Source organism: Aotus nancymaae, unplaced genomic scaffold (genome assembly GCF_030222135.1).
Source record: "Aotus nancymaae isolate 86718 unplaced genomic scaffold, 86718_ANA_hifiasm-v0.15.2.pri h1tg000058l, whole genome shotgun sequence".
NCBI classification, from domain to species: domain Eukaryota; kingdom Metazoa; phylum Chordata; class Mammalia; order Primates; family Aotidae; genus Aotus; species Aotus nancymaae.
The window spans coordinates 13,156,778-13,166,957 of record NW_026988472.1 but is presented as its reverse complement, the minus strand read 5'-3'; the positions used below and the strand labels follow the sequence as shown (position 1 = coordinate 13,166,957).

At 44.4% G+C, this 10,180-nt stretch overlaps 1 pseudogene; it reads left to right on the top strand.

The window, feature by feature from the left end:
* Positions 1 to 8,153: 8,153 nt before the first annotated feature.
* LOC105714281 (serine/arginine-rich splicing factor 6-like) lies at positions 8,154 to 9,536 on the top strand (annotated as a pseudogene).
* Positions 9,537 to 10,180: the final 644 nt, after the last annotated feature.

Here is a 10,180-nt window from a genome sequence, read left to right as displayed (position 1 = left end):
AGATTGTTGGGTCAAATGGTAATTCCGTTTTAAGTTCTTTGAAGAATCACCACACTGCTTTCCATAATGGCTAAACTAATTTACATTCCTACCAGCAGTGTATAAGCATTCCCTTTCCTCCACAACCTCACCAGCATCTGTTACGGTGTGAGATGGTATCTTACTGTGATTGTCATTTGCATTTCTCTAATGATTAGTGGTGTTGAGCACTTTTTCATATGATTGTTAGCTGTGTGTATGTCTTCTTTTGAGAAGTGTCTATTCATGTCCTTTGCCCACTTTTTAATGGGCTTGTTTGTGGCACTTTTTTTTTTTTTTTTTAATGAGACAGAGTTTCGCTCTTGTTACCCAGGCTGGAGTGCAATGGCACGATTTCAGCTCACTGCAGCCTCTGCCGCCCGGGTTCAAGCTATTCTCCTGCCTCAGCCTCTTGAGTAGCTAGGATTACAGGCGCCCGCCACCAAGGCTGTGTTTCTGTATTTTTATTAGAAACGGGGTTTCACCATGTTGGCCAGGCTGGTTGCGAACTCCTGACCTCAGGTGATCCACCTGCCTCAGCCTCCCGAAGTGCTGGGACCATAGGCCTGAGCCGCAGTGCTGGCCGACACTGGTATTTTTTTTTAAAGTTTCCCCAGGTAATGTGAATGCACAGCCAAGGTTAAAAGCCACCGTTTTACTAGTAGAATTGAACTTCATCGCATTGTGAAATAAACCATGCTCCTCCCTCTGAAGAAATGTCAGTGAGAGGTTTGGTGTAGGGCAAATAATGTACAATCACAGTGAGCTGCCTGAGGAGGAGCTTGCAGGGTGATGAATGGTCAGTTCTTTCCAGGGTAGGAGGCAACCCCAGACCACTGCAGTTCTGGAGCAATTCACAACCCCGCTATTACCACCCAGTCTGGTGCCAAATCTACAGTCTTCTCAAAGTTGACTAAAGTCTTGGAATGGGGCAAGGAGAAGAGATCCAGCTGTCTTTGTATCATGGAAGCTTTGGACCATGGAGGCTCAGCGGATTTTAGACATTATCTGAAATGAGAAGAGGAGAAAATGTGAGCCTGAGAGTTGACATTTCTGCAGTCCCACGATGGGCTTTCGGCAGAGCTGGGAGGAACTCCAGGTCTCCTTCCTCAAAATCCTGCCTCAGTTCTGTTCCCCTCTCCCTGAATGCTCAAGCTTCTGCTGGCCTTGGTAGCAAAATTTGGAAGGCTTTCAAAATCATGATTCCTGTACTAGGATCCAAATAAATAAGGCAGGATGGCGATAATGATTAAGAAATATTTATAGTTTTTCTGCATGAGGCCTTCACATACTGATTTGTTTACCTAGCAAGTAAACTGGAGCCTGTGATGCCACTACACGTGGAAGAAAAGTTTAAACATTCGTCTCTGCAAGCAAGGGAAAGAAAACTTATTCTATTTGGGAGAAATAGGTAACATTACATTAATTTGAATGAGGCTACCTTATTAAACTGTAACAGCTCACTGTGAATAATTTTTCAACATTGGGGAAGAGACAGAACTATCACTCACTTAGTTGGAAATGATTATGGACCTATTTTCAAGGTTGATCGATTGATTTGAGAAGGAATCTCACTCTTGTTGCCCAGGCTGGAGTGCAGTGGTGCCACCTCGGCTCACGGCAACCTCCGCCTCCTAGGTTCAAACGATTCTTCTGCCTCAACCTCCCGACTAGCTGAGATTACAGGCGTATGCCACCACGCCCAGCTAATTTTTGCATTTTTACTAGAGACAGGGTTTCACCATGTTGGTCTCGAACTCCTGACCTTAAGTGATCTGCCCACCTCGGCCTCCCAAAGTTCTGGGATTACAGGTATGAGCCACCCGGCCCGGCCCTCAAGATTACATTTAAAAAAATATGTACTTTGCTTTGGTACTTTTGACAATTAACATGAAATGATATCATGAAGACGTCTTACAGTTTCCAAGTTTTAGGAAGGGTCCAGTTTGAGCAGTGGGCTAATTGCCTTTATTTGTGAAACGGAAATGAGCATATAAAGGCATAAAAGATACTGGAAATGTAGACACTGACTTAGAGTTTCGAGACCTAATTTCTTCTTGTTACTATACTCCCTGACTCCAGGAAGACTTAGAGTCAATGATTGATTGGGACAAGTCTCAATCATTTTAGGAGGTTTATTTGCCAAAGTTCAGGACACACTCCCAGGGGACAGGTATATGCCTCTCTCCAAAGATAATTTTGAGGGCTCCAAATTTAAAGAGGAAAGGGCGTACTGTGAAGTATGCAATTTTTATGTCAGAGGGGTGTAGGGAAAAACAGTCATTCATGCCTTTGGCTGGCTCAGTGAATCTGCATTTTTTTACATAAGATAACATAGACAAATGGGGCAGAGGAAAAATGCAGGGAATCTGCATTTTACATAAGATAACAGAGACAAAATGGGGCAGGGGAACAATCAGATATGCATTCGTGTGTGTGTGTGTGTGTGTGTGTGTGTGTGTGTTGGGGGGGTGGTGGTGACTACACCTATAAAGATAAGCTATCAATTTACATTGCCATGGTGAAATTTTAACAGAAACACCTTAAAAGATCTTGCAGCTCACTAGGAATTTCCTTGTGGGCAAAGTATGGGGGAGGCGTGTCGCTTTTCATCTTGTGGACATCTTATTAAGGAACCAAAAGTGAGAGGCAGGTTTGCGTGACCCAGTTCCCAGCTTGACTTTTCCCTTCGGCTAAATGAGCTCGGGGTCCCAAAATTTAATTTCCTTTCACACCACAACACGAAGTGTAAAGGGGGATGTCTTGCTCAGGTGCTGAACCGGAGCTTGCGGGATTCTCCTGCCTCAGCCTCCAGAGTAGCTGAGACTACAGGCGCGCCACCACGCCCAGCTAATTTTTGTATTTTTAGTAGAGACGGGGTTTCTCCATTGCGGAGCAATGGAGACCTGTGTTTTCGAAGAGTGAAATTGACAGATTACAGGGCGCTTTAAAGACCAGGAAGTGACACCCATAGTACACAGAAAGCTTCAGGAATGAAGGTTTTGGTACCCAAAAAGGTGCAGAAAAGAAAAGGTGCAGGACAGAGTGAAAAGAGAGCCTGGGAGCTCAAGTGAAAAAGGGCAGGATATATTAAAAACCAAACCTTCATAAAGGATCACCATGACAATCTAGGAAGTAGTGTTTCTCTAACTGGAGCGTGTATTAGAAGCCCCTGGAGGGTTTATCGCTAGACACCACCTCTCAGAGTTTTGGATTCAGTAGTTAAGTCTGGACCAGTTCTAAGAAGCTGCATTTCTTTTTTTCTTTTCTTTTTTCTTTCTTTTTTTCTTTTGAATCAGAGTCTTGCTCTGTCGCTCACACCCAGGCTGGAGTGCAGTGGCGTGATCTCCGCTCACTGCAACCTCAAACGATTCTCCGGCCTCAGTCTCCTGAGTAGCTGGGACTAGAGGCACGTGCCACCATGCCCAGATAATTTTTGCATTTTTTGATAGAGATGGGGTTTCACCATGTTGCTGAGGCTGGTCTTGAATGCCTGACCTCAGTTGATCCGCCCGCTTCAGCCTCCCAAAGTGCTGGGATTACAGGTGAGACACACAGTGCCCGGCCACAAGCTCCATTTCTAAGAAGCTGCCAGCTGCTGCTACTGGCATTGGGGAGGATGAGGGCAGGGCACGGACACTTTAGAACTGCTGTTCTGGAGCAGTGTCTCTCAAACTGGGGTCTCTGACTGAGACTCTAAGAATGTTTAAAAATGTACCTGGGGGGCCAGGCGCAGTGGCTCACGCCTGTAATCCCAGCACTTTGGGAGGCTGAGGCAGGTGGATCACGAGGTCAACAGATCAAGACCATTCTGGTCAACATGGTGAAACCCCGTCTCTACTAAAAATACAAAAATTAGCTGGGCGTGGTGGCGCGCCTGTAGTCTCAGCTACTCTGGAGGCTGAGGCAGGAGAATCCCTTCAACTAGGGAGGCAGAGGTTGCAGTGAGCCGAGATCGCGCCACTGCACTCCAGCTTGGCGAAAGAGCAAGACTCTGTCTCAAAAAAAAAAATTTACCTATTTACCTGGGATTTGTTTGAATCAGGTATGGCAAGGTGACAGACACTGAGACGACTGCCTTACTCACAGTTAAGCAGAAAGAGTGAGGGGTCACCATGGGCAAAAGCCTTTTGGTTTTTGTAGGAAGAAATGGGCAGGGCAAGGTGAGCAGTTTAGGGTTGGCTACTTTAAATAATTTCAGTGGGCTCTGGGATATAGGCATAGTCTCTAGTTCAGTGCCTGGCCCTAGGGTGCTTTAGGGCAAGCTTGGTGTGTAAAAGTTAGATAAGGGAGGTGGTGGGGAGGAGGGGACAGTATGGGCTAAGAATTGGTTAGTTTCCATGTGAAAGGTACCGTGGGGGGCAACTTGTTGGCTATCTCTAGGAATTAGCTGGCCCCCAGAGGGGCAGTCTCTCCAGGATTATCAAGGCCCCGAGATAATCAGTATCATAAAATACAGAAAAATTTAAAACACGATTAATACAAAGAAGAATTTTCTATTCCGTCTTTATTGTAATAATAATCTTCCCGTTTTTTGGTACTGGTTGTAAGGACCAAATTTTTTCCTGGTGGTATTTCCTAATTTAAAGATAGTTTCACAAAATGAAATTTAATTTATGAACTCATTGTCTCTAAAACTGGGGACTAAGGACCCTCAGAAACCCAAGAATATGTCTTTATAGATCCAAGTGAATTTTTTAAACCATTAAAAGGGCTTCATACTTAACTTTGAGAAACAGATTGTATTGGCATTCACATTAATCTATACTAACAGCCCCCTTCTGTCAATGAACAGCAAGCATTACCTTTTTATTGTTTGTTTGTTTATTTATTTATTTATTTATTTATGTATTTATTTTTTGAGGTGGAGCCTTGCTCTGCTGCCCAGACTGGAGTGCAATGGCACAATCTTGGCTCACTGCAACCTCCGCCTCTTGGGTTCAGGCAGTTCTCCTGCCTCAGCCTCCTGAGTAGCTGGGATTACAGGCGTCTGCCACCATGCCTGGCTAATTTTTGTATTTTTAGTAGAGACGGGGTTTCACCATGTTGACCAGGATGATTCGATCTCTTGACCTCGTGATCCACCCGCCTCAGCCTCCCAAAGTGCTGGGATTATCGGCGTGAGCCACCGCGCCCGGCCCACAAAACTTTTTATAAGACCACAAGACTCTGTGTGTATATGTGTGCATGTGCATGCTTACACAACGAGTTTCACTAAGGTACTCTGAATTTTCCTTTCAGGAATGATTATATAGTTTACTGCTTCAAACATCAAATAACTGTATCTCTGTGTGTGTGGTGGGGGCGGGGAGTGTCTTCCATTGTGTCTGTGTGGCAAGACAAATGGGGGAAAAAGTCCACTTTTCTCCGAAGAGAATCCAGTGTACTATGAAGGTAAAAGTAGCATCAATTTTGTCAGTCTAATACACACTGCTACCGCTCAATGAGCAGGTGACTATTTATACAGTGACGGTCTGCATTCACTGCTCAGCATTTGAGGATTTCCTGAAAAATCACGGTTCCTTCCAAACTTTATTCAGGTCATTGAAGCTGAGGTTTCGGTGATACTTGAAATCTTTTCTGAGCTGAAAAGTATATAGGATTCCCCAACAGAACCATAATAAAGTCTGGAAATTACTTGTGGCTGGGGTAGAGTTTTCATGAGGGACTTAAAAAGCCTTAAGTGTGTACTTAGCTGGCTATAAGGGAAGCCATGCGCATTCCAGCAAAATAGAGCGATACCCAATGAAACATTTCATGGCCCACAAACTGTCCCTTACTAATTTGGATAACTGGGACACAGAGTTTATTTTTGCTTATTTTATTTATTTTTGTTTTGCTGAGAACCCATGGCGTGCTGAGGCATGTCTACCCTGCCTTTAGCATTGCTATTTTTCCAGGCTTTTTCATGTTTCTTCTTTCTCAAACTCATTATTTCTTTGACCCCATGCCTGTGTTCCTGCCATTTCTTTTCCTATTATCAGTCAATAAATAATTAGATGAATATTAAATTATATTGGCTAAGTATTTACTAATATTTCCTAACTTACATGGATAGGGAACAAGAAAGCATAATATATAGTCCCTGATCATAAATTTCAGTCTTTTTGTGGGCCTGGAGCGGTGGCTAACACCTATAATCCCAGCACTTTGGGAGGCTGAGGCGGGCGGATCACCTGAGGTCGGGAGTTCGAGACCAGCCTGACCAACATGGAGAAATCCCGTCTCTACTAAAAATGCAAAATTAGCTGGGCATGGTGGTGCACTCCTGTAATCCCAGCTACTTGGGAGGCTGAGACAGGAGAATGGCTTGAACCCAAGAGGCAGTGAGCCGAGATTGCGCCATTGCACTCCAGCCTGGGCAACAAGAGTGAAACTCCGTCTCAAAAAAAAAAAAATTCAATCTTTTGCTACTAGATACAAACTCCTTTTCCAATCCCCATAAAGTTTTCCTTTCTGAAGACTGTAATTATTAGTAAAAGAATCAGCCAGTAGCTTGCCTAGACCAACCCTGCAAGGGTTGGGTCAGGTGACAGAAAGTGGAGAAAGACGGGGGTGGGGAGTCGGGGTCACAGAGCCCATAGGATTGCATTCCCAGAAGGAAGTTCTGGAATCAGGAGTAGAAGCACAGAAGGTCGCTCTGAAATGAAGGAAGCATTTTCCTCTGTTCACAATTGAAAATTGAATAGAAAGCTAGAGAGAATTTACAGAGATAGAGTTAGATATTCAGCTATTATAGTTTAGGTGCTAAAATGGAGGAAAGGAACTTGGATGTATTGAAACCATACAGCATACTAGGCACTTAACTACGTGCTTTACATACAGGATCTCATTTAACCCTTTTAACAATCCAGTAGGCTAGCTATTACTCTTGCCATTTCATATTTAAGGAACTCATCCAAAGTCATACAGTTAGAAAATGGTAGTGTCAGGATATGCATCAAGGTCTTTCTGATTGCAGAGCCCACACACTTCCCATCCTATCTTGCAGGTGACCCAGTTTGAGACTGATGGGAACGTGCTGTAGGTATTTATGTCTACCTTGCAAGCCAGAGACTGTGCTCTTACATCAACTTGCATATCATCTGTCAGAGAAGTTTTGTGTGTGCGTGAAGGTTTTATTGTTATTATTATTGTTGACCTGATTCTGGAGGAAAATGTCTTTAGAATTTCAAATAACGCATGACTCATTTCCTGATATACACTGTCACCACGATTTCTTTTACGAAAATATTGAAAGCACGCTCTGGAAATAAGAAAGGCTTTCTACACATGCGCTATAGATTGACGCTTAAGTTAAAAAAAGAAAGAAAGGAGGCCTTATTAACCCAGTCTTTTCTGCATAAAATTCCTGCAAACTCTCAGCATCCCACAGAATTCCACCGACCTGGCAAATCCCAGTGCCATACTTGGAACAAAGATATCTACCTCAATAACATTTCAGGCAGCTATTGAAACCATATTTGGAATACAGGGCTTTCTTTTTTTTTTTTTTTTTTTTGAGACAGAGTCTCACTCTGTCATCAGGCGCCAGGCTGGAGTGCAGTGGCACAATCTCGGCTCACTGCAACCTCCGCCTCCCGGGTTTAAGCAATTCTCCTGCCTCAGCCTCCCGAGTAGCTGGGACTACAGGCGCACACCACCATGCCCAGTTAATTTTTGTATTTTTAGTAGAGACGGAGTTCACCATGTTGGCCAGGATGGTCTCGATCTCTTGACCTCGTGATCCGCCCACCTCGGCCTCCCAAAGTGCTGGGATTACAGGCTTGAGCCACTGCGCCTGGCCTACAGGGCTTTCTTGACCAGCTCTGTACAGTTGACCCTTGAACAACACAGGTTTGAACTGTGTGCATCTACTTATATGTGGCTTGAAAATATAGTGTTTAGGTGTGGGGTCTAGGGGTCATATGGCTCGGATGTTCCCCGGGCCCTGCTGCCTTCACATCCTGGGGCAGCCAGGGGACGCCAGAACATGGAGATTGGTGGCCAGTGGGTCTGACGCTGTGTGTTGTACTGGGCTAAGATGACTGCCTTTCTTGACTGGCCTTGACTTTTCCATACATGTGTGATTCTTGCCCCATGGCCCTTTGGCTGACATTACTGGAAGCCGTGAGAAGAGCAGCCTTTGCCATTAGATGCAGGGGGATGGTGGTGGAGGTGGATATAGCAGTCAGAGAACATCTGGCAGAGACAAATATGGACCACCTGTTCATTCGGAATACGAGCTTATTGTAGAAAGTCTTTCTAATCCTTACAGTTGGCAAGATTTAAAGGATTTTATGCAACAAGCAGGTGAAGTAACCTATGTTGCTGCTCACAAGGAATGCACAAATGAGGGTATTGAGTTTCACTCCTATTCTTTTTTTGAGATGGAATTTTGCTCTTCTTGCCCAAGCTGGAGTGCAATGGCACGATTTCGGCTCACTGCAACCTCCGCCTCCCAGGTTGAAGCGATTTTCCTGCCTCAGCCTCCCAAGTAGCTGGGATTACAGGCATGCGCTACCACACCCGGCTAATTTTGTATTTTAAGTAGAGACGGGGTTTCTCCATATTGGTCAGGCTGGTCTCAAACTCCTGATGTCAGGTGATCTGCCTGCCTCGGCCTCCCAAAGTGCTGGGATTACAAGTGTGAGCCACTGCACCCGACTGAGTTTTACTCCTATTCTGACATGAAGCGTGCTTTGGACAAACTGGATGGTGCAGAAATATTAGGTTTATTGAACGTAAATCAGGCACAAGCCATAGGCAGTCTGATTCTAGAAGCAGATCCAGGTCTTGATCTAGAAGATGGTCACAAAGTAGGAGTCGCAGGAGCAGCCACAGTAGATGTCAGAGTATCTCAAAAAGTCACTCCTGGGCTGGGCATAGTGTCACATGCCTGTAATCCCAGCACTTTGAGAGGCTGAGGCAGGTGGATCACGAGGTCAGGAGTTTGAGACCAGCCTGGCCAAGATGGTGAAACTCCGTCTATACTAAAAATACAAAAATTAGCCGGATGCGGTGGTAGACCCCTATAATTCCAGCTACTTGGGAGGCTGATGCAGGAGAATTGCTCGAACCCGGGTGGCAGAGGTTACATTGAGCTGAGATCGTACCACTGCACTCCTGTCTGGGTGATGAATGAGACTCCATCAGAAAAAAAAAAAAAGTCACTCCTGATCCAGGTTGTGGAGCAAAGGTAGTCACATTCTCACTCAAAAGGCAGGAAATCTAGCTCAAAGAGCAAATCTAAGCCCAAGTCTGATCTGGGCTCCCGTTCTTGTTCTGAAAGCAGATTTAAGGATGAGTATGAAGTATCTCCAGGCAGGTCTCAGTCTTGATCTTCCTAAGGAAATGGAAAAGGTGATATGAAGTCAAAATTCGGATCAAGGAGCCAGTCTCGTTCCAATTCACCCCTACCTGTTCCACCCTCAAAGGGTCATTCTGTGTCCCCTCCACCAAAAAGAGCTACTTCAAGATCCTGTTCTAGATCTCATTCAAAATAAAGATGAGGGTCCAGGTTGAGTTCCAGAGTTTAAACCAGAACTCTTCCTTCATTGCACACTTTTATGGAACACTTTCCTACTTGCTTAAGAAGCTGTTCTTCCATGTTTGTACTTGGCGTCTTTTGCAAGAGGAATCTCCTGAAAACAGGGGCACACAGAAATTTGATTTGTGGCCAAATTTGATGAAAAAGATGAGGCTCTAAGGAAATGGTGGCATAAAGTCAAAGACCCACTCCCTTCTTTGTAGAATTAGGTAACTTTGATTTTATAGCTTTTAAGCTAAAATAACTTTTGTAAAGCTTAAATTTTTTTGTAGCGTTGGGTGTCTCACTATCTTGACTAGGCTGGTCTCAAATTCCTAGACTCAAGCAATCCTCTTGCCTTGGCCTCCCAAAGTGCTGGGATTATAGGCATGAACCATCATGCCCAGCCTAAATTTTTTTCTTATTATTGAGTAGACTAATGGGTAGAGCACAGTATATCTCTGCATTTATTGAGGTGTTTTTAAATTTTCTCTCAGCAATGTGGTGTTGTTTACAGCGTTCACTTATTGTTATATTAACTTTATTTTATATGTATATATTTTTTGAGACGGAGCCGTGCTCTGTCACCCAGGGTGGAGTGCAGTGGTGCGATCTCGACTCACTGCAAGCTCCACCTCCTGGGTTCAAGTGATT